Consider the following 25,793-nt stretch of genomic DNA (forward strand, 5'->3'; position numbering starts at 1 on the left):
AATCAGCTAATGATCAGTTTCTGAATAAATATGTATATTGTATACTACTTACATATTTTAATCTTATGGGTACCATTCACAGGCGCACCCATCCGCTGGATTTGTAGCTGGCTACAAGTCCGCGGACCAATCTGCGTGTGTATGTGTAGTTGGGCGCGGCTCGCGGCTCGGCGCGGCGCTCGCCGTCTGGAGACGGATAGTGATAGACGTGTAGTGTGTGGGCGATGACGGATTTGTCCACGGATTGGTACGGCTCGGGGCTCGGCTCGCGGTGCGTGTAGTGAATGCCGGGCTTTATTAACCACAGAACAGGAAAAACAAATAGAAGCTTTAATGTCATAATTAGTATGAAAACCAGTGTCGCCAAACCCACACATTTAAACCGATAGTTATACAGTACACTACAAGTAAACTATGCCTTTGATTGGACAGCTTAATTTGACTAAAGCACTATGTTACGGTTTATTTTAGTATAACATCCCTAGGTATATTAGCTGTTTTGTTTCTCTTTGCTCAGAAATTCCAAATTCGAAAACATTCAGCTACTTCACACCAGAGGGCGTTAATTTTCGATAGATATAACCACGGGATGTAACTTTAAACCTCAACCACACCCCGGACACTCCATACAAAATTATAGTTTTGACAGTCACACTGTAGAGACTGCAAATGTGTGTGTAAACTCTTTATGGTTGGCACATTTGTGACTAGCGTAAAAAAAAATTCGCGTTTTTCTGATGAAATACATCCGTAAACAGCACAATATCTAACCATTTTCTACGAAAAACGATAATCACAAATCCAAAATAATAAAATTGCTTTAAGTCAATTTGATTAATGTTGTCAATCTTCGTTGCGTTTCGTCTAAAGACGTCGTTGGTATCGTCCTTGCGGGGAAATGGGTACCATAACATGTCTGATCGTGCGGGGTGAGGTAAGTGTTTAATTTTGGCGGGAGGCGGAGAGTGTCCGTTCTGTAGCGTTGAGCTACTATTATGTATTCTGTGCCTCAACACAGAAATAAGGTTGAAATTTGTGTCATTCTAAATTAATGACATTAAATTGACATTAACCTGATGCTATGCTCTAAGGGATGTCAGCCTTGTTATCGATAATTCACAAATAAATATATTTTTGTGCATTTTTTCTTTCTTAATATTTTCTATATATAAGTATAGTATAATGTGTCACATTTTGGAGTATGTTTATTACTACTAAGTACGTCTTTTCATATTATTATATTTAAATAAAAAACGGAATAGAGTAGTATAAATCTATATTTACAAAATACAAACAGAAAATATGCATTATTTTAAATCTTGGAACTGCCGTAGCTCGTAGGTTTGATGTATCGGTGGCTTTTGTTAGACTGCTTAATGCTGTTCGGCTCGTTAACTCGTCACGTTGCATTAATTATCCATTTCTCTTTTAAATTAGCCTCTTTAGAAAATCTATAAATAAATAGGACAAATAAAAGCTAAGGAAAAATAAAATAAAATTTAATATTTTGTTTGTCTTTTCTAAAGTATCGATGCTGTCGATATGCGCCACATGCATCACTAATACGACATTCGTTTGTTTATTGCAAAAATATTCCAGAAAGTCTTGTTTGCTGTTCAATCTATATTAGTACTAATTTCTTATGGATTAAGGTTCATTTTGACTTAATATTTTTATAAATTTTTGACAAATTACGACAAGCGAAGTTGTAACAGTATATATAAAATAAATTAAAATAAGACTTACCGATGCCGATGGTATGAAATGCCTCAATTGCTGATATTATTTCGTCTGCTATCATTTTTCCACTCTAATACCGAACAACACGCCCTAAATAATGAATAAATTTGGAAAAAAGGTTTGACTGACAACCGACTCGAATATTTTTCTGCGCACAACTGAGATTAGGTGATCTTACCCTAAGAGCAATAAACCTATAGAGTACTTGTATCGAGCGTATACAATTTACATATATTTGTTTCTCTCTATCTAAAGAAAACGTCGTATGAAAGAATGAGACAGCTATAGACAACAAGCTACGTTTCAACATAGTCATGGCACCATTTTTACTATAGGTACGTATTTAGATAGATAGAAGGTGATAGTGATGGGATGTGCTTCAATCGATAAAATCGTGAATGTATTTTGCATTTACGGTTTCGTGAAATAATAAAAAAACAAAACTTATAATTAATTTCAGTTGAATACATTATTTGTTTAATCCTACGTATATAATAAATGCGAAATTATGTGAGAAGGGATGTTACTCTTTCACTGCGGAACCGATTACAATGAAATTTTGTACATACACACATAGGTTAGGTTTTATCCCGGAAATCCCACGTGAACGGGAACTGTGCAGGATTTTCTTTAAAAACGCGGGCGGAAAGTTAGTACATTATAAAAGAAATTTTAAAACTTGAAATGTAATTTAAAATAAAGAAGGAAATGATGATAAAGTTAAAGGAGTGAGGAGAAAGGCACAGTCAGCATGAAGGAATCATGCAGCATTTTAACAAGTTAATAAAAGGACAGTCTTAATGAAAACATTTTCCTAACATCCTACTAATAAAGCGAAAGTTTGTGAGGATGGATGTTTGTTACTCTTTCACGCGAATACTACTAAACCGATTACAATGAAATTTGGAAAAATTACTTTTGATCCCGTAAATCCAACAGGATTGGGAACTATGCGGGTTTTTCTTTGAAAACGCATGTATATTAAGTATGTATTTCAATAGTAGTTTCTCATCTATGAGAACTGTCATTTAATCAACCGTTTAATTTTCACATAGTTACACATTTAAAGTAACTTATGTGTAAAAAATTTCAAAATAAAAATTCACTCTCTTTAATCAAATGTATTTATTATCTACAGGAACAAAAAAAAACGTAAGCGTAAGATTGCACAATTCTTCTAGAGTATCCATCTTGATAACACGTAGGCTCGAAATGCAGTGAACACAATATTGCAAATTGTGGCGGCGTCCAATCAACTCATGTCTCACGTTATATACCCATTTTTTATTTAGCTCTGGAAATCTAAAACAAAATGAATTTATTAATAATCTGCGAGAGAAATTAATCAACAACAAACGAAAACTAAAACACATAGGGCAAATAAAACAACCACGTGGTATGTTTTATTTTCCTGCGGTTAAAAATTTACATCTATTATTTGCAACAACAACTACATATAAATCTGATTTATGAAACAAAATAAATAAATCAACGTTAATATGAAATAGATTTTTTGTCATAAATCGATAATATACGCTAGATGTGTTACAACACTACGGTGGTAAACAAAATGCCAAACGTGATATTATTGTGACATTTTTTAAAAATTATTTCATTATTTTATATTCCACAACCCCATAAAGTGGGTAAATGTTACAGTTACAATATAAAATTACAAAAAAGCGCTTGATAAAACCTTCAAATAGGTTTAAAACATAAATATTTATCAATTTGCTGAAAATCACTTACCGATGGAAAGATATTTTTACATTGTTTTTATCCAAAACTCCCATTCGACTAGTGATAGCCGGTTGCTAAACATACAATAGTTATTTTAGCACACTGACAAATAAAAAGAAACACTGTACACTTTATATTTTCTAAATATTTCGTTAAAAACACTTGACGCACTGAGCCCACCAGCTGGTTGGAAAACAAACTGACTGCCGGCGCGCTACGTTTGAAGACAGTGCAGATACTCTATCGCTATCTCAATCTGGCTTATGCTGTTATTGACTAAGAGTAAGTAGATTAGAAAATATGTATTTTGTTCTGTCTTAATATAAGAACTCTATAGGTTAATTGCTCTTAGATCTTACCTTACTAGTGACACGTGGGCCACGCCCACATCGCACTTCTATTTTGTTCTTACTGTTCTGTGTTATTAACCCTTATTCAAACATGAGCCTGTGGAGGAGTTAACAAAAAAGTAAGATACGTTCCTAGGTAATTTTGGGTAGTAGATTTCAAAAATACACACAAAAGAGGGGTTAGTGGGGGGAAGTAACCTTTTTTTGGTGGGAAGTATATATCCCGTCATCTGTTCTCTCTTGTAAAAAGGTTGGAAAGGTGGGAACTATAGCTCCCAGTGTCCAGTAAGACAAAAATATTTTCAAACACTAGCTAGTTGCCCTGACTCCACTTGTGAATTAAATTTTATCTTAAAAAATTATATACTTAGATCATATTTTTTTATAAAGCAGGTGAAATTACTCATCAATGCAAGTTTCTTTTACTAAGGGAAGAATTCGGGAATTGAAAAATGAATGGCTTCAACATAAACAAGGCATTTTTCTAAAACAAAATAAAAGAAATAGGTAAATACTAATGTATTGAGTTAAGATGTCTAATTATCTGATCAGGAAATAGTGAATAATAATAAATAAGTTGCTTATACCTACTAAAAAAGATTTTTTAGACACACGGATTTTATATATAGAATTTACGAATGTCGTGTGCAGTGAAGAACACTGGGATGATATCTTCCCACTTATAGACTTAATTTCAATCGACTACCAAGGTATAAACGAAAGATTCTGGGCATATTTTTACGTTTCACGCAACCGTAATATAGTCTAGTTTACATAGCTAAAACTCAAATCTACTTAGGTATCTAATTTTTTTTCAGCACTACACAAAAAACTAAAAAATAACGGTCGTTTTCGGCGGCAAAATCACGTCCCCTGACTTTGACGTGTGTTTACCATGACAATTGACATGTAATAATTCTCTGAAAAGTGTTTCCATGAGAACATAGAGGAAGGATGTATAACTGAGATAGAGTGACTACTCTGTGGTAATAAGTGCATGTATGGAACGTGCTGCCATCTGCAACTTTGTAGGATAACTAACGCTTTAAAGGGGTATATATAATATATATATAGCTATGCAGTATGCATATCGACATTTAGCACCATATGGAGCGAAAGTATATTTACAAAAATATTACTAACACCAAGAAAAGCGTCGTTTTCGTGACAACACTCTTTTTGTGGCGTTAGTAATATTTTTGTAAACATACTCTCACTCCATAAGTTGCCTTGTAAGTTGAGTAAATAATAAATAAGTAATGAGGGCAACCAGGGGTGAGAATAAAAAACAATTTCTTTAGCGGTATTCACGTTTATTAAATTGAAATTCAGATTTATATACTATACAATTGCTAAAACCTCTAAAATCTGCTAAAACCAAAAGCTTTAGTTATTTCAGTGCAGTCACTGAAATAACTAAAGCTTTTGTTCTAAATAAATAAATAAATAAATAAATAAATAAATCATTTATTGCATAAAAACATGGTAGGTACATACAAAGATATTAAGATCAGAATTAAGGAACATTCATGTTTTTACTATAACTACATAGCATACAATAATTATTATTAATTGACATAATGAATGAAAATGATTAGATATTTATAGTAAAAATACGAGTCAGGAGTATTCTCACTTAAAATTAGGTTATACATAAATCATTAGTCATACAGTCAATCAATTAATATCAATATCATTATTTTATATTATTTAGACATTTTTCATATCATACAGAAATTCATTTAGGTTGTAAAAACAATTCTCTAATAAGTATTTATTAAATTTATTTTTAAATCCTGGAAGAGGAACCCCTTGCAAGTCTTTCGGGATTTTATTAAATATCTGAATACCTATTTATGGAACATTTTTTTTGTACAAAGTTAATTTAGGCCTCGGTAAAAACAAATTGTTTGGATATCTTGTTAATTTTCCAATTTCTTTATTAGTTTTAAAATATTGAGGATGTTTTTTTTATGAAAATACAAATTTCTTTGATATAAATACATGCAAGAGGCAGGATTCTCAAGTTTTTAAAAAGTTCTAAGCTTCTAGCGTGTTTTCTCCTCCGTTGAAAACTCATGATCACAACGTTCACAACAGTTAACAACAATAAAACAAGTAACAAAATAACAAAACAAAACTTAACCAAAACAAAAACTTAAAAGATAACCAGATATATTTAACAAAAACAAATGAGATAACCTCGAAATCGCATCAACGTCCGTCCGAAAGTTGAAAACTATGGTTGACAATGACAGTCGCACATCATTACAAGATGGCGGCTTTTTTTTTAATTTTAGTTATACCACTCACCGCCCGCGTCGCTGTCGTCTATGCGTTTACATGACAGTTTTGAGTGTGCCCCCCCTGCATGAGAAACAGTTCTCTGAAATGTTAGGATTGCGTAGATAAATATTTCACTGCATTAAGTTTAAGCATCTAAAAATAAAACACGATTTACTTCAATCTGAGACGCGGGAAGTATAGCTCCCAGCGTTTTAATAAGGGTTAACTAATAGTGTCTCATGGTATCTATAGATTTCCGTAATCCGTTGTCCGTGCCAATCGCTCTACGGTGCCATTATTACTTATTACTTATTATTTATTACTTATTAGGTGCCAATCACAGGTGCCAATAGACGTTGCGACTTGCTGTTGCGGATTACAATAGGTACTATTATAATCATTGATTATAATTTACATTTTTGACACATGACTGATGACAATTGACATTTCAAATTTCTATACTTACTACTTATTAAATATCGTAAATATAAACAACAGGATTCCTTAGTCATTGTAAACAACACACTTAATGATCTAAGGTTGAATGCAAATACCTAATAATGGTGAAATTTGTATAAAAGAGCAACTATAAAACACGCAATAATTAATATTAATATGAAATCTAAGTCGAATATTTCTAAAAGAACAAGAGAGGCTAAAAGAAAGAGACGTCAACGATCGCAAGAAACAGAAGAGCAACGACAGACAAGGCTAGCAAAGGGGCGAGAGCGTAACGCATACCTACGTTCTAAAAAAATATGTCAGGAAAGAGCCGAAAACCTCACTAAAGAATCCCCTACACTATGTAACAAACGATTAGCTGGTGATAGTGAGCAGTGTGATGTATGTCACACAGCAGATGAAATGTCTGGGTGCAATAAGCATTTCAACAATGAATGTGAAGTACTGGTTAAAGATGAGATTGAGATCAGTGAGGACCCCTTACTAGAAGAAACAATAATTCACCATCTATAGACAATATCCAATGAACTTTTTATTTTTGAATCGTCATAACATAGTTTTACCAATTACCACCAGTTTGGAGAGCAGTTTCAAAGATAATACAGAGAAGGGAAGATTTATAATACTACTAGCGGTCTGTTCTGGCTTCACCCGTGGTATATGTTTATGTTTTCTCTCTATAAGAACCACCCTCGTTCTCCAAGGAATATTATAAAAAAATAATTTACGGTATCAGATCAGTCATTATAGAGTTATGCTCTTACCAACAAATTTTGTGATGCATTTTGTGTTCTCGCCCGTCAAAACAATCAGTGACCCATGTGAGTGGATTTTGTTTGAGAATTTAATGCAACTCAAATGTAATTATAGTGTTTATTAGTTAGTGGAGTTGATAAAAAGAAGGTACAGTTCAATATATTGAATTTTCATTTCTAATGAGTTTTAATATGGCTGTATAATTGTAACTTTAAGTGTTCCATTTAATGTTTCATGAAGAAGAATTGTGTAGTGTGAATCTATGTGGAAAATGCTACAATAAAATACATATCAAAAGTATGACTTTTATTTCCTTTTCTTGGTTATTGTATGGAAAGTTTTTTTTTAAGCTCTTTTATTATTATGACATAATATATATGTAATAACTAGACATCGGATTATATGCACTAACAAAATGCCAAAATATGCATGCAAATATGCACTAAAAAAGGCCGAAATATGCACTAAAAACGACTGATATGCCTAAAATATGCACATATAAATAAAAAAAATCTTTATTATTTTTATATATTTAAATCAAAGATTGTACAAAAACATTGAAATTTTCTTGAAATTGAGTATAGTTTTTGTGCCAATATACAATTAAGCATTTTTACCAAATTTTCGAGCGCAAATTTGTGACGTTTGTCACCCGCGAGTCCAGTGTTGCCACCTTAGACCTTTCCGGGCTAAATCTAGCCCTTTTTTGGAATTCAACCCGTGTTTTACCTTTTTAGCCCCAAAAGGGTAATCTAGCCCTATTTTGAATGGCTCAAAATTTACTTAAAATGGAGCCCATTTTGTAATTTTTTGCCATTTTACCATGCCAAAATAGGGTTTGTTTACTCGCTGAGCGTTCTGATTGGCTAATAAAGGTTAGTCGACCAATCAAAACTCCCGCTACTTAACGATTTATGCACGAAATATGCACGATTGGGGAAAAAGGCTAAAATATGCACTAACGCCGTAATTAGAGAGTTTTATGCATTTGCATATGCAAATATGCAAATGCATATAATCCGATGTCTAGTAATAACTAATAACATTGATACTGGAGATTATAATACCTATGGTTTTTACTGTTCTGTGATAATCTATAATATACAAAATGAATCCCAAAATGTATTGGTAAGCGCATAACATTAGAACAGCTGAACCGATTTCTTTAATTATTTTTTTATCATATTCCTTGAAGTACGAGGATGGTTCTTATGTAGAGAAAACGTGAATATGTACCACGGGCGAAGCCGGGGCGAACCGCTAGTACCAGATAAAACAAAAAGATAAGTAAATAAAATAAATATTATTATCAAATCATTCAAATGGCAAGATGTCTTTTTTATTAAAATAAAAAATTTAAAACTTTAAACTAAACTAAATTTAAGTAGGTACTAGGGAATAAAAACTTACCAATTATGAATTCAGGCAGTTGTAAAAGGGATCACCACTATGTCACTAACAATTTCCATATTCATAAATCCATAGCATAATACCAAGTACATAGACGCGAGTATTCTAATTTTTTCCATTTTAGTTTTATTCTGTACTTATTTTTGTTAAGATTTTCGAACCCGCCACCACCCCGCCAAATTTGATTGTAGTCGGAACTCGGAACTTGCCACAGCTTAGTAATAATATTATATATGTACTATTATGTACCACAGAATATATAATAGTACCTACTTACCTACTACGTACAAAAAAACTAGTACTGTACTAGTTACAAAGTACCTTTAATAACGAATAAATCATAAGGGACTAGGTATGTTAAAAATATTTATTTGATAATTCCTTTGAGAAAAATAGCTATTAAAATATTGGGTATACAATAACCAGATTTCCGCCCACGGCTTCGCCCGCGTTTTCAAAGAATAACTCGCATAGTTCCCGTTCCCGAGGGAGTTCCGGGATTCCCGGGTAATTGAAGTTACCCTCCGGGTAATTGAAGTTACCCTCTATATGTGTGCTAAATTTCATTGTTATCGGTTCAGTAGTATTTGCGTGAAAGAGTAACGAACTAACACACACACATCCTCACAAACTTTCGCATTTATAATATTAGTAGGAAGCACTTTTAGTTAGAAAATCAATAATAATAATTATTTTTTATTTTAACTGGACTTACCTACTCGCTGCCTGTGCCTCAGGAATTCATCTTACTCACAAGTCACAGATAACATAAAAATGGTTCCATAATTTCGGAACTTAATTCTCATAAAGAAATAGATAACATTATGTTTTAGAAATACGTTCTCTTTAAATTATGTAAACGCAATACAAACATGAGCTATCGCTATTGACTATCATAATATAATATTACGTAAATATATTGCCATTAAATGAGTGGTTACACGTAACTTTGGTAAACTTTGCCAGCCGGTTTGGAAACGCAGAAAGTCTATAAATGTGTTTGTCATACGATTCGTATAGTCAAGTTTATTGATTGGGGAGTGTGTTAATGTATACGCGAAAAGCGTTTAATCTATATCTGTATTTAATGTACCTATTGTCGCCAATGATATTATAATATTGTAGTAAAATCTATTTAAAAATATCTAGGTACCTATCTAAATTATTATCAGTGGAGGTAAGACTAGGTAAAATATATATATCTAGGTATCTAAATGGGCTAAAATCGCTACGGGAGCGGCATATTTAAATGTAATTAGCCACAATGGACATCTTACGTCTAATAAGCGTCTAATAGTGTGCGTTAGAATCGAATGTTGTATTGTATATTTTATGGAGGATCGCTGTTAGCCCAGGAGAGCTTCTACAGCTTTACCGGGCTTATGCGAACGTTGTATCGAACCGATTACACTTTTTTACTTATTATAATAAATCTCATTTCATTCATCACTTACACCACACACTCGTTTAAAACTGAATAGCTTTCACTGATTAGCGCAGACGGCACGCGTAGCAATACTTATCACTTTCGGCGAAGATCTACCAAATTTATTGTGAGAACTTAATTGTTGAACAATGTTATTGAATGAAAAAGAAAGTTTAGATGACGCAGTTGGGCTGAACGCGTGTTTGTAAGTCGTAACTTTTGTAGGTTTTGGCGGGAGACAAATAAACGTTGATGAAATGTGGTTTATTGATTTACACGCACGGAATGATTTGATTTTTGTTTGTAATAAAGATACAGTAACTAAGTACTATTGAAGTTAAAGTTGTACCTATTTCGAGTAATATCAGTAAATCTGATCCTTTATATTATCGTCGCTGCGCCTGCCAAATTCCATATTAGGTATGTGCCTTTTTAATTTTTTTCTTTTTTTCACTAGTTAAACATATTATCCTGATATCGTGCTGTATCGTTTAAATTTGAAATTATGCGTAATTTATCTTTCAGAATATAAAAATGTTAATTTATTGAACAGTCGTGGTAGTCTTCTTAATCATCTATGAAGTTTCAATCTTCTATAACATTATGTTTATTTGCATCATTGATTTGCATACATGTCTTATTTATATGCAAATTTTGCGATTGGATCGAATTATTATTTGAGTCAATAATAATAATAAATAATAAAATGGTCTTTATTTGGTTCTCACAACATAAAAAGGTTACAAAAACTTAGTAATACTACACAGTGTACAGTATAAGATAACGTTGTGAGAAGCTGGTGCCTGAAATAGACTACATAGAAGTCTGAGGTACAGGGGCCTTAGACAAAGTAACAATTACAAAACGATAACGAAGTTAGAAATCGCAAAAATGCATTTGTTCCCAACGAGTAACACCCTCAAATGTCACACTGTTACTCGATGGGATTTTTTTCTGAAAAAATTCCCAACCGGTCACACTACCAGTCACACTGTTACTCGATGGGAATTTCTTCAGAAAAAAATCCCAACCAGTCACACTGTTACTCGATGGGAACACACTGTTGAACTTAATGAAAATAAGAATTAAATCGGTTTTTTAAATTTTTATTAAAATCAACAAAATAACAACATTGGTAAATACAGTTACTTAATTACGGACGTTACACGTTAACATTCGTCATATTGTTAGTAATTCTCATTTTAATGTTTTAGTCATAGTAACAATATCTAAACACAATCGGCCTTATATTATATAACAGAGTAAATCATCACATTTTACAATAATTAACAGTCCTTATTTCTAATATTAATTTGAACTTTAAAGAAGAATTTTCTAAATATAATCAACCTTATGTTTGTACCTATATGTATGTATCACAGTAAATCACCACATTTTACAATAAATTCAAATTCAAATTCAAATTCAAATTATATTTATTTGCAAGAATGTAGTTACAAATTATAGATGTTTTCATTACAATATTATGTGGCTAATACATTCTACCCATTTATTGGGTGTGCAAATATTAAAAAAGAAAGTTGATTAGTTTAATTATTTAAATGTACACACAATTCAATTTTCACAATTACGCGAACGCACTACGATTTACACGATTATATCACTACACACTTCACTTATCACACACAATTCAGTTTACACTACTTCAAAGTCATAAATTCTTCAATGTCATAAAATTGTTTTACCATTAACCAGTTCGTCAGTTTATTTTTGAAAAGATTTACTGGTAGTTCCTTGAAATTGTCCGGTATTTTATTATATATTTTAATAAGTATCAGTTCTTAATTCTAGTGTCGTAAAATCTCCAAAGCATGGCCAACTGAAACCTTGTGTTAATTCCAGCTGCACTTCCTGAATAAACTCGTCTCTTGATATAGATTTCTTACCCCGTTTTCTTTTTGACGGTTTGCCTTGTTGTATCAGAACATTTCTGTATTCTGAGAAGAATCTTCTTCAATTGTGTGCAAGAAATGCATAATATTCGGGTGTTTTGTTCCAATGGTCTTATTTAGTTTATTATGCCAAGATTTCACGCCTGTATCCCCGAAGGGGTAGGCAGAGGTGTAATATTACACCCACATCTCGCCATATATATTTAAGTCCCACGTAATAAGGGGGGGAGGTACCTAAATACAATCAGCTTTATATAATATATCAGAGTAAATCATCACATTTTACAACAATTATCAGTTCTAATTTCTAATGTTAATTTGAACTTTAAACAATTTTCCAAATACATATAATTAGCCATAAGTATGTTGTATGTATTTAGGTATTGTAATTTTATTTAATTATTTAAGAATAAAACGTTCAAAAGAGAATCACCAGCAATATGACGAATAAATGTTTTTAAAGTAAAAACCGATTTAATTCTTCTTTTCATTAACTACTGTAATATTGTGACTGGTTGGGAAATTACTAATAAGAAGTTCCCATCGAGTAACAGTGTGACTGGTTGGGAAATTAGTAATAAAAAGTTCCCATCGAGTAACAGTGTGACTGGTTGGGAATTTTTTCTTAAAAACATTCCCATCGAGTAACAGTGTGACATTTGAGGGTGTTACTCGTTGGGCACAAATGCAAAAATGTATGGGATTGACATACGCCGCGTTAGATCACGTGGTCTATCTAATGTCAATCCCATACATTTTTGCGATTTCTAACTTCGTTATCGTTTTGTAATTGTTACTTTGTCTAAGGCCCCAGGTCACCAGCCCCCCTCGCGGATATCATACGAGAACAAACAAGTGTACGTACCTAAATAATGTATTTGAGTCAATGTTTTGTTTATCTTCAAAAAATCGTTTTTTTTTAATCTTTCACGGTTGGATATGTGCCTGATTCCTTAAAAACACAGGCTGAATAAGGTAATATTTAAAGTTTTGAGTGTATGCTTTGCTACAACTGGCCAGTATGGATGGCGTCTCGATTGCAAAGTTTCTACCAGTAGGTATTATATTATCTGTGATTTCTATATTATGTGGAACGTAAGAAAACAAAGCCGTTTGAATTAGAACTGTAATAAAACTCATTAAACCATAATCCACGCTATATTGTTATCTTAAGATGACGATTCAATAAGAGGACAATTATAGAAAGTGGGTGACAATCATATATGAACCAGTTAAGATACCATTCTTCTAATAAAAACATTAAGTATTAGATTTCCGCCCGCGGCTTCGCCCGCGTTTGCAAAGGAAAACCCGCATAGTTCCCGTTCCCGTGGGATTTCCGGGATAAAAACTATCCTATGTGTTAATCCAAGTTACCCTCTATATGTGTGCTTAATTTCATTGTAATCGGTTCAGTAGTTTTTACGTGAAAGAGTAACAAACATCCATACATCCATACATCCATAAATCCATACATCCTTACAAACTTTCGCCTTTATAATATAATATTATTATGTCTCTCTCCATAATACACGGGTATCGCCGTAAGGATGATACCCGGTCCTTTGGAAGGCTTACGTGGGGACACAGGTCCAACACGCAGAGGCCCTTTAGAGAATTTAATGTGTTGTGGGACACCAGCCGCAGCCTGCCCATGGCTGCACTATAGAGATACAGCCCTGGGCAGTCCGCGGCCAATGTAGGACTATTGCAGAAAAATGGAAATGAATAAAACTGGGTTATGGAAGGGGGTGTTAGATGGACTGGTATATTGGGTCTATGGGGGCTATGGACGTCTGCCTTTTCAATATTAAAAATTGAAAATTATGGCAGACGGTGACTCGCCAGTTCGGTCGATGGGCTCCCAAAAAGGTTACCGATAATGGCAACAAGGGGGCAACATCAGCTGAACGGCTGGGGGTGTAGAGAGGTACGGCACCGGTTTCACCATCGCGAGCCCGCGGGCCCGGAGCGGGTTTCCCCGCTATTACGCCATTAGACACTTCCACCCCCGAGCATATAGCTCTAGCGGCTCCACTCTGGACGGCCAACAAAGGCAAGCCAGAGGTGGGGGATCCTGAACTTCGTCATTGTTCACTCCGAACTGCCACCGGGACAGCCCAGAGGTGAGGACAGGGACCTCCCCCGGGAGCGCTCGGTTCCCGCGGGGTCGCTACTCCCCAACACCTCGCCACAAGGTGCCCTGCGGGGTGACTGACTGCACGGTTGGGATATCTATTGTAGATATGCCAACCGGGGGCGATGGGGTCGTCACATCCCTACGCCTATATTATTATTATTATTATATTATATTAGATTGACCTACTGGTGGACGCATTAATATCTTTTATGTTACGTTTAATTTATACTTTATCTGGTTTTGGCGGATGTTCCTGTATAGATTTGAAATGAATTTCTTCAGTTTGATGTTTAGCTGTTTAAGTATATTTAGTAAGTAGTCCAATTTAATTTAAATATTTCTTAGTGGTCCACGTTATTATCATTTAATACTCAAGGCTTCAAAATATTAAATTACGTACTGATACTTCAATTATAATAGTTGTGAGTTGTGCTTATTCTTCGGTGATTTCTAAAACTACTACAACTAAGCAGTCAACTATCATGGAATCTATGGAATCATCATGCCTTGTATGAAGATGAAATTTAACTGGTCTATGAATAGTATAAAATAGCTGGTTGATTTACTAATTGGTGTGGAAGTATGCCATGTCGTATTATAATATCGGAAGATGTCATGTATTGTAATTTGATTGTCCTCGTTATTGTATTTCATTTGTCTCTTTGTAAAGTATTACGTGGAAAATAAGTAGTAGGTAATAAAAATGACAGGTAGAGGCGAAATAGATTTTCAGTACAGTAAAAAACAACACCTCTACTTGGCAGGAATTAACTTACATACGTTAGTCACTCTTAGGTATATTACAACTCACAACTATAATTACTTATAATCTGATTGCTTATGTTATGACTTATGTGCGTTGTATGTGAGTAAGTAAGATTTAGGTACCTATACACTTTGACGTGACTATAGGGCACACACCTGCCGCAGGCACAATCTCAGTAATGTAACAGGTTGGTCGGAATAATTTTCATTTGTTCTCTAAATTGCTCTTGATTGCCTATACACATCACAACTTTCACAAGTAAGGAGCCAACTCCAAAATTGCCCCTGCTGCAGTTAGGTGAGTACTGAGTAGCCCGCATTAGAATATACTATTATTCTCTATTCAGCCGTCAACTCATCTGCAAACTTTAAATCAATGAGCTTTCATATATCAGCTCCATAAATATCGTATGTCACTCACGAGAGACAAGTTTTGATAACGGGTTACGGACAACAGTGAAAGTGCATGCAATTAATTATAATAATGATCAGAGTTGGGTGAAAGGGAATGCATCCATATTGGGAATTGATGAAAACCATGGTAATTCTTGTTAAGTTTTATGGTGACTCGAGGATGAGGAATGATTATATTGACCATACCTATTATGTTTGTGGTATACATTTCGGTACTTCTCACTCGCGTGCCTATCCTTACTGTACCTTTCTAGGTATCTAGGTAAAAATACCATTTATAGACAATTCCCTATGTTTTGTTTTCATAATGAAAAGTTTAGATTATAAATGTAGCTTCTGAAGGTAAATCTACTTATGGTAAAATCGTAAAAAAAAACATTGTGGTCTTCAAATTCCCTGAATATATTGTAAGATAATAATTATCTTAATTCTATGTATTCAGAGGTACCAACGTCATTATTTCGTGTTGGTATGTTGGTAATTATGAAGTATCGGTTTCAATCACAATCATAATAAGACCGCAGATGCGTAAAAATATATGATTGGAAATAAATAATCAAGGTAATGAAATTATTCATACTTTAAATAAAAAAAATATATATAAAAGAATAATATCTTTCTCTCTTCTAATTATTAAATGACATAGAGCGATAATAATTTAATAAAATTCAAGTTGAAATACCTACACAGTAACTGAAAAATTTTGTTAAAAACATTACTTAATTACGCAATTACGTTTTATAATATACATAAAACACTTTTTTTATTTAGTTTGAGTATGAAAGTTAAATACCTATAACCTATACTTACACCATTTTATTTCTTCTTTATAACATTAGTGTCAATAGACAATACCTAATTAACTTCTAATTAATAATTCATACGGATACAGAATATGACGTCTTGTAAAATGGAATTTAAAGTTAGTATATTTTGTGCACTCACCATGGTTATATAATAATAAAACAATCCATTAAAATATTTAGCAAGTGGAATAAGTCAAGATGTCAATCGCATCAAAGAGATTATAATCATTGGAGCCGGTGTAGCGTGGATAATATCATGTTAGATGACTGTAGACTAAGAGTTGGAGATATTTTTGCTGATTATTTTTTTAGTTTTGCCAATGTATTATTATGATTTATATCTTTTGGTATGTACTGTTTAAATAGATATACATTTATTGCATTATAAAAAACTAGCTTACCGCCCGCTGCTTCGCCCGCTTTGTCTAAAACCTAATAAATTATATACTTAAAACTTCCTCTTGAATCACTCTATCTATTAAAAAAACTGCATCAAAATCCGTTGCGAAGTTTTAAAGATTTAAGCATACACAGGGACATAGGGACAGAGAAAGCGACTTTGTTTTATACTATGTAGAGATTAAACAGTTTTCGCTGTATAAAATTTCATAGAGATATTTAATTTTATTGAAAACCCATAGGATAAGAAATAAAACGTAATACGCATTTCGCGTATTGATACGGATATCAGGAATAATTCATATATAAGTATTTACTTAAATATAAACTTTAAGAAATTCCATTAGGTTAAATACCTACAATCTACATACCTATTTTGATAGTGAAAATACTGCAAATATTTCATTACAAATAATTCAGCATCTCCTATACTAGCAGGTCATTGACATAATCTCATTAGCAATAATTGCTCAGCAAATGAATATTAAAATCCTTCTTTACGCTTCAATTGTTTCAAAATATTTCTTTATCCGACTCAGATAAATTCTGCGTAATTATAATGACAGATTTACGAGATTTCACTCGTTCTCATGTGGAATATCTTTGTGATAAATATTTTAGAAATAAATTATTATCTATACTAATACGATAAAGCTGAAGAGTATTTTTGTTTGTTTGTTTGAACGCATTTAGTAAGAAACTACTGATTCGATTTGAAAAAATTTCTTCGGTTTTAGATAGCCCATTTATCGAGGAAGGCCTCTATATCTCGCTAAGACCAACAGGAGCGGAGCACTGCGGGTGAAACCGCGGGGCGCAGCTAGTGTTATTATAATCTGACCTGAAATAACCTTATTCTGTTTGAGCTTTAAATTTGTAGTAAAATTAGAAAGCTGCGCTGATTATGGATTTCATTAATTATTCTTTAAATTATGTAGAATTCGTCCAACTGAAATGATTTATTGTTATTATATTATTTTGTTCTTAAATTTTAAGAGTTACTTAGATGTAAATTAGTTTCTATGTTTTATCTAATTTATGGATAACTATGCGAATGCTGGTTAGTATTATAAATAAACAAATAAAAATAAACGAGCTGAATAAATCAAGATAAATAAAAGTTAAAATTAGGTACTATGGGGTATTTATTGGCATTTGTACGTATTCACGTATCATAAAGCTAACTTCGAGTTGTAACTTGTAGCTGGTAGGTATATAATTTAATTTAACTTCAATAATAATTTACCTACCTAATTACTTTTGACACATTCAGTACACACCAATTTTGTAGTTAATTCTGACAAGGAGCAATCAAAAAGTTTCTATTTAAAGTTATTTAATATAATAAATACACCGAACACTCGATAAACCTTTAAAGAACCGCCTATTTAAGCTGTCATAATTAACAGACATAAGTACAGACTTTCGCATTCATAATTATTAGAAAAAGAATATAAGATACCACTCGATGAAACAATTTCATAGTTTTTATTTAATCTAATATCTGTATTAACAAAGTATAAACAAATAGTAAAAAACGACCTCAAATTACAAACGGATGGAGGAATCATACGAAATGTTTAAAAGCAATTTAATTTATCAGATCGCTTTTATTAACCTTCATGTGAGGACGCGTTTTTATTTGTTTAGTAACAAAGAGTTATTAATGACCTTAATTTTATTGTAGTTTTACAAGGAAATGGAATATTATAATAAGAACAGCACCTAATGACGTACAATATACATGTCTGTGGACGTACTAGTGGACATTATTTTATATCCTGAACTAGCTGTGCCGCGCGGTTTCACCCGCGTGGCTCCGCTCCTGTTGGTTTTAGCGTGATGATATATAGCCTATATCCTTCCTCGATAAATAAGCTATCTAACACCGAAAGAATTTTTCAAATCGGACAAGTAGTTTCTGAGATTAGCGCGTTCAAACAAAAAAACTCTTCAGCTTTATAATATTAGTATATATTTTTCATTAAGATTGGTCTTGGTCTGTTAAGAAAAAAGTACCTATTAGAAAATGTTTTTTTTATGTAAATTTCATATTTCATACAATATTTGGACATGTCTTTGAATATCCAAATGATAAAAATAATTTTAAGTATCTTATACACGTCAACCAAACTTAAAATAGCAATTTAAGAATCAAGTTATCATATTCTAATCAAGAAATTTAATTACAAATGTTTAGGAATGGCCGAAATGAAGTCCGAGTGGGATGTCGTGGATTAGCACCTGTTGCATGATGATGGATTTATGCAAACGTGTGACAATACATTCAATCATTTATTTTTTAATGAAATTATATTTGTGAAAACCTAAATTGTACAAGTTACTTTCGATAAATAACTTACAAAATATAGCTCATATTATAAAATGAAAGAAAGCATAGGGAATTCTAATACTTACATTGTGTATGGATAGTTATACCTAGTCAAGACATTAAATATTTAAAAACTAGCAATTACTTTTTCTGAGAATTGAGAAATCTATTTCATAAAGTTAGGTAGATCGACACATCATACATACATTTCTCTTCTTAGTAATATATATTTTTTAATTGTTTTTATTAAAAGTGATTTAAGCAAATCAAATAACCGTCTGTATGAGAATTTACTTTAACATAAATGTGTTTAATTCAAGGTAAGTAATGTGAATGTATCTTGGCTAGTAAGTTATGATGGCAAAGTATATAAATGATTTCATTTTAATTATATTATAAAATCCAAATATAATAATGGCTATAACCTTTATTAGGATAACAAATATTGAAATTATATTTATGGAAAACTGTTTAATTCATACCTATACTTACAATAAAATAAAAAACTATTTATATACCTACATACTCATATTATAAAGTACTTTTAAATCTCGCAAAAAAACCTGTTTCATAATGCATAACATCATCCGGAAGCTTTCACGCGCGTTTTACGCTCCAAGCAAAAGCCTCTACACTCATCAATAAGTTAACGCGCGCGTTACTCGTGTATACCACGACCACAAATAAAAAAAACACTCCATACTCTATTGACTTTGACCTTAGCCAGTAAGAAAAAAAAAGAAACAAAAAAAGTAAAAGAGAATTCTAATTTCAAATTTCGAACTCGCTGGAATAGTGTTTTGTTTCATTGGTGATTATGGTGCTTTAATTTCGGATTACACACTTTTTTTGGTAAGTTTTTACATTTATTTCGTTAAAAATTATATTTAGAGTACATGAAAGTACATAATGTTATTAACGATAAATTAAATAAATTAAAACATTAGAATGTAAGATTATTCCATCTAAACTAAAGAGGGAACTTGTGTCTATGTATGTATGATGATTGTATTATTTTCACACAAAAACTGCTTCACCGATTTCAAAAACTCTTTCACTACTGCAGCAATCTACACTTTCCTGAGTCAAAGAGGCTATAGGTATTTTATTTTGTTTTTAATCCCTGGTAAGGCCGGGCAGAGCTAGGGTCAAGCAGTTAGTCTACACATAAAGGTTTTTCAATTTAACTTTCAACGTCACTTAAATTCAACGTTCTATAGATTTCAATTAAAAACATTAATATATTAAACTATAAATTAACCTCTCATAAAGCTTTAAATCAAGCCTGACCTGACTAGAAAGTAATAAGACCGGTTGGAACCTTTTACGGAAGTCATTCACTCCCATGCGTAAAAATATACTAGTTTTTAAGGTAACACTTTCATTCACATATAAAATTTTTATAGAAATATATAATTAGATTCGTTTTATTTTAAAGAGTAGGGATACCTAAAACTTATTGAAGTGTGTAAACAAACAAATTTTACATTTTTTCGATCTAAGAACGTTTCGGAATGTGGCTTTCTGTTAATACTCTATCCTCCTCTTGGTTACTTTTTTCTTCACTACATAGTATAAAACAAAGTCTCTTTCTCTGTCCTGTCCCTATGTCTATTGTATTTGTATGTATTTGTATGCTTAAATCTCTAAAACTTCGCAACGGATTTTGATTTAATAGATAGGGCGATAGGAAGGTTTTAGTACTTATATTATAATTTAAGTATTAGGTTTTAGACAAAGCGGGCGAAGCCGCGGGCGGTTAGCTAGTATATAATAATATTTACATTGATGTTAACTTTTGACAATGTGCACTTAGTACATGTTAAATTGCTGTTTAGTCCCAAATGATAATTATTTCGTTCTAGAACATTGTTCGAAATAACACAATAGTATGTTTACATAACAAATTTAATAAACATTGTCCTATTAGTAATGTTATTTGCCTAAAAAGTTAATCACAGGGTTATAGAACTTTGAAATGACCGGATTTATGCATCAAAAGCGATGTCAAGTTCATTGCCTTGTTGTACTACTCTGTTTCAACAAAGTACCTTTTTACTGATAATGAAAACTTTAAAAATATCTTGATAAAGCTATACTATATAAAGCTATAATTATCTAAAGGTAAACCACAGATAATACAATACCATAGGTACTAATAATATGTTTGTTTGAACGCGCTAATCTCCGGAACTACTGGACCTATTCAAAAATTCTTTCACCATTATGTTAGTGATTTCTGAGTACATAGGAATTTTATCTGTGGTATAGGTAATAGGTATACAACATCTTACGTATATCAAAGATAATATTCCTAAATAAAGTATCACGGACTAAGCCGGGGCGCACCGCTAGTAATTAGACAATAATTTGAAACGTAAATAAGTATATAGATTATAGTTTGGTTATAACTGTTAAACTGAAGATTACATAATCCTACTAATATTATAAATGCGAAAGTTTGTGAGGATGTGTGTGTGTGTGTTTGTTACTCTTTCACGCAAATTCTACTGAACCGATTACAATGAAATTTAGCACACATATAGAGAGTAACTTGGATTAACATATAGAATAGGTTTTATCCCTTGAAGACGCGGGCGAAGCCGCGGGTGGTAATCTAGTATGATATACTAGTTTTGCTTAGCTTTGAGCTAGACTATGTGAAAGGTCTGGGAATATGTATTTCTTTAAAGATGAAACTTATGATAGATTACGTACAAACGTAAACAGATAATTAATATCATCATTCAATGACATATGGAACTTTGGTGAGCATTTTTGTAGTATGTTTGTTAAATATACATTTTTTTGTATTAAAAGTTTCTTTATATGTCCCTACTTTATTGGATAAGATAATTTCACTTTTAATAAACTTAATTTAAAACACATTTACAACGAAAAGATTCTCAAAGTTTTATTGACTTACTTTTACAGCGGGACGATAACAACCCCTTGTAAACTTAAATCTCTTAAGGTTATCCGCAATTCTATGTTGTCTGTAGATTCAATCTATAAAATCAAATACAACTAATTCCTGAAGTATTCGTAAGTACGGTCGACGAAAAAAATAAAAGAACATAATTTAATGGAAATTTTATAATGTAGAATATTTTCCTACAAGTAACCGTGATGCTATGCAGGTTTTAGATTTATTAGCAAAAATCTAAAAAATGGGTCCTTTGAACTCCCCCCTACACCCTTCACGCTTTAGGACTTTCGATATGATCATCTGGAAACATGAAGGAATAACTGTAGCGATTTTCAAAGATACACGACTTATTTCCGCTGATGGCCCATTTTAATTTTTAGGCTATAAGTACCCATAATAATATCAGTTTTAAGTTATTTCAAAAGCACTACACTCTGTCGTTCTGATTGACTTAATAAACACAAAAGTGATAACAATAACTTAGTTAATTATTACTCATTAAGAAAACTATTAAGCTTATGAATTGTTCCTATTTCACACACTAAAACATTATCTTTGTAGTCCATGGAAAATATATTATTAGCCCCGTTGATTATTCTACTAGTTTTGGGTTAATTATATTGTTTTATGCACAGTTTTCAAGCCATAATTTATATGCATTTTAATCAGCTGGAGGTTTTTATCTATTGAAGAAACCGAATCTGGAGTTTTTTCGTCTTAAAAATATCTTCATTTTAAAATATCTCTATTTTAATATCCCTAGTCCAATACTTACCTACATATTTTTTTAATTGCACTATCCTACACCTTCGCAAATAGTAACCCTATTAAAAATGGATTCAAATAAACTTATTGAAAAAAAAAACAGTTACAGAAATGGCAGAGCCGATTACATAAACCCAATAATCTATTCGTAGAACATGAAAATTCACAGATATATTTATTTTAACCAAAACAAGGTCAATCTAAAAATCTAACACTACAAGTATAATATTAAGATGATCTAAAATTTCTAAACTTCCAGATATACCGAGAGAGAAGTGAAATTCGCACAAGCAAACTCGTCGGTCAAGTCGAGTTTCTTAGCTATCATATATTTAGTCATATGAGTCTAGTTAATCGTGTTTTCTAATGAAACAATGCGGTTATGTAGCTTTATCTACGATGAAGTTATGATTAAAATAACAAGTGATAACTGCGTTAAAAACAACCGACTTCAAACTTGCACTTCCAACATTTACAAATACAGACAAAAATGCTCATAAAATAAAAACTAGATACTGGGCCTATCCGAATAAAATTTTTATGGGACCAATTCGACACCATCCCGCATCGAACAAAAAAAATCACGTAAATCGGTTCAGAAATCTGGGAGTAATCGGTGTAAGGTCAGGTAAGGTCTCAACATAACTAACAAAACGTGCCCAAACTCGGTAAATCTAGCTCTGCTCGTCTGTTAATTCCAGTAGCAGTCTTCGAAGTACACCTGCAGGTCACTCCATCAAGTCAGGAGGTAAGGTCTCAACGTACCTAACAAAACAAGCCCAAACTCGGCACACCTAGCTCTACTCTTCTATTAGTTCCAGTAGCAGTCTTCGAAGTACACCTGCAGGTCACTCTATCAAGTCCGGAGGTAAGGTCTCAACATAACTAACAAAACGAGCCCAAACTTGGCACACCTAGCTCTACTCGTCTATTAGTTCCAGTAGCAGTCTTCGAAGTACACCTGCAGGTCACTCCATCAAGTCCGGCGGTAAGGTCTCAACATATTAACTAACAAAACGAGCCCAAACTCGGCACACCTAGCTCTACTCGTATAATAGTTCCAGTAGCAGTCTTCGAAGTACACCTGCAGGTCACTCCATCAAATCAGAAACTAACGCAATCCCGGAAATCCCACGGGAACGGAAACTATGCGGTTTTTCTTTGACTGCGCGGACGAAGCTGCGGGCAGAAACCTAGTTGTTATTAAAACACAATTGCCATCTTCAAAAATATTTTGGGGCACGTATTCTCGCGCGGTTGCAGTTTACAAACAATACCCCGAATTAATTAATAAAACATAAAACTCTTAAATATTGCACTTTAAAAAGTTCTATGAATCTTTTTAAATGATTTTCTAGTATAATTTCACGAACGTCCTTAACTTTTTATGAGTTTTGACTGGGCACGTCGGTTAAAACCTATATTGACTAGATGTCTCGACTTAAAATCAGTTAATAAGGATATTGACCGATGCCCTTAGTCAATAACGTTATTAACTGGTTTAATCAGATAAAATCAGTTAATAAGGATATTAACCGACGCCCTTAGTCAATATCCTTATTAACTGATTTTACCGGTCAATAACGTTATTGACTGGTTCAGGGTTTTGACTGTAACATACATACATAAAAAAAAAACATACCGGCCGAATTGATAACCTCCTCCTTTTTTTCGAAGTCGGTTAATAAAGTCTATGTGATAAGCCACAAACTTGTATCATCAAGAGTATAGTTTTTTCCAATTTAATAATTAGTAAAAAGCCCAAAAAATACTACGGAATCGGAAAATAAAACGCATTTTTACATAAATCTGTATTACGGTTTATTTTTCCTTTCAAAAGCCAATCTATGTTCTTTATCGTACGCTAAGCTGTTATTATACAACACACAACAAAGTCGTTATTGTAATAGAAAGAAATTACCGTTATGAAAATTATGTTTCAATTGGAATGCGTCAAATTAAAAATGCATTAAATAAGAATATTTTTAAATTATATCACAGCACATATTTTTAATCTGTGATGTTACGTTTAAATGTGGAAGTGTATGGTTTAAAAAATATAAAATCAACAGACTATGAAAATCTTATTTTATCTGTGTATCTGCGGAAAATGGCGGGAAATTTATAGAAACGAGTGTAGACTGTGATAAAATTAAAAAATGACTTTTGCTTAGTTTTAATGTGAATTTTAGATAAAATAATGTTTTCGTTTTAATAAAATATTATTATGACTGTAGATATAATATAAGACATTTTTTTATTGATAAATAGTATATTTTGTGATAAGTTAAAATGCTGTGATGAGTAAATTGATCACAAATGGAAAACTTTTAAAGCTTTGTACTTAAGTACATACTTAATATATTCCAATTTAAAACCAACGCTCGTTTTGTAAGTAAGACGAAAAAATATCTTCTTCACTGAATTTTATAAATAGGTTTAAAAATTAATCAAAAATGTGATAATAAAAATGATAATGACGAATACACGAAGTAGATACAATACACATTTTAATTTTTAATTTTACAACACGAGATTTCTCCCAGTTCATCATAAATTTCATAACTGGCTTCTAGGGTCTTACTTTTGCTCCAAAAGTAAATACCCTATTTATAAGTAAAATAAAATTACCCAGCCAAATATAATGTTTGTTAAATATTTATAGTTAACATTTAAACACTAAAATAAATAAAAACATTCCATAACTGCAGCGTAGTCTTTGATCACGTATAAGTTTGAACATCTACCCTCAATTTTTTATTACAATCAATTGAAGTACCTATTATTAACAAAATCAGTATTCGTTTACGTTTATTACTGATTAGTAAGAATTTCATAAATAATAAAAAAATGTCGCAAACGGTATAAACTGCTATACAAGAATCAAACCTCTTAAAATGTCCGAGTTTACTTAGCGGTTATTACAATTGGGTTAAGCTAAATTTTTATGAGTTTTATGATCTCGATACGATTGTTGAAAATGAGCTTGTTTTATTGATATAACGTTGTTAATGTTCATTTTGTAAATCAAGTTTTTTGCATTACTTAATTTCAATGTGGAAGTTTTTATTGATACTTTCAACGAATCACGAAATAACAAATATTGTTTTGATTTTAATATGATATTGTTTAAATGTAGATAATATTAGTTTTTAACATA

The 25,793-nt window shown here is 32.2% G+C and overlaps 2 long non-coding RNA genes across 2 annotated transcripts; both read right to left on the reverse strand.

The window, feature by feature from the left end:
• Window positions 1–48: 48 nt before the first annotated feature.
• LOC123702794 lies at window positions 49–8,863 on the reverse strand. The gene is made up of 3 exons (XR_006752917.1): window positions 8,745–8,863; window positions 3,840–3,927; window positions 49–292 (listed from the first exon to the last, which is right to left on the reverse strand). It is a non-coding gene; the product is annotated as an uncharacterized LOC123702794 (long non-coding RNA).
• On the reverse strand, window positions 1,260–1,799 carry LOC123702795. Its single transcript, XR_006752918.1, has 2 exons — window positions 1,747–1,799; window positions 1,260–1,451 (listed from the first exon to the last, which is right to left on the reverse strand). It is a non-coding gene; the product is annotated as an uncharacterized LOC123702795 (long non-coding RNA).
• Window positions 8,864–25,793: the final 16,930 nt, after the last annotated feature.

Source organism: Colias croceus, chromosome 24, assembly GCF_905220415.1.
Source record: "Colias croceus chromosome 24, ilColCroc2.1".
NCBI lineage: Eukaryota > Metazoa > Arthropoda > Insecta > Lepidoptera > Pieridae > Colias > Colias croceus.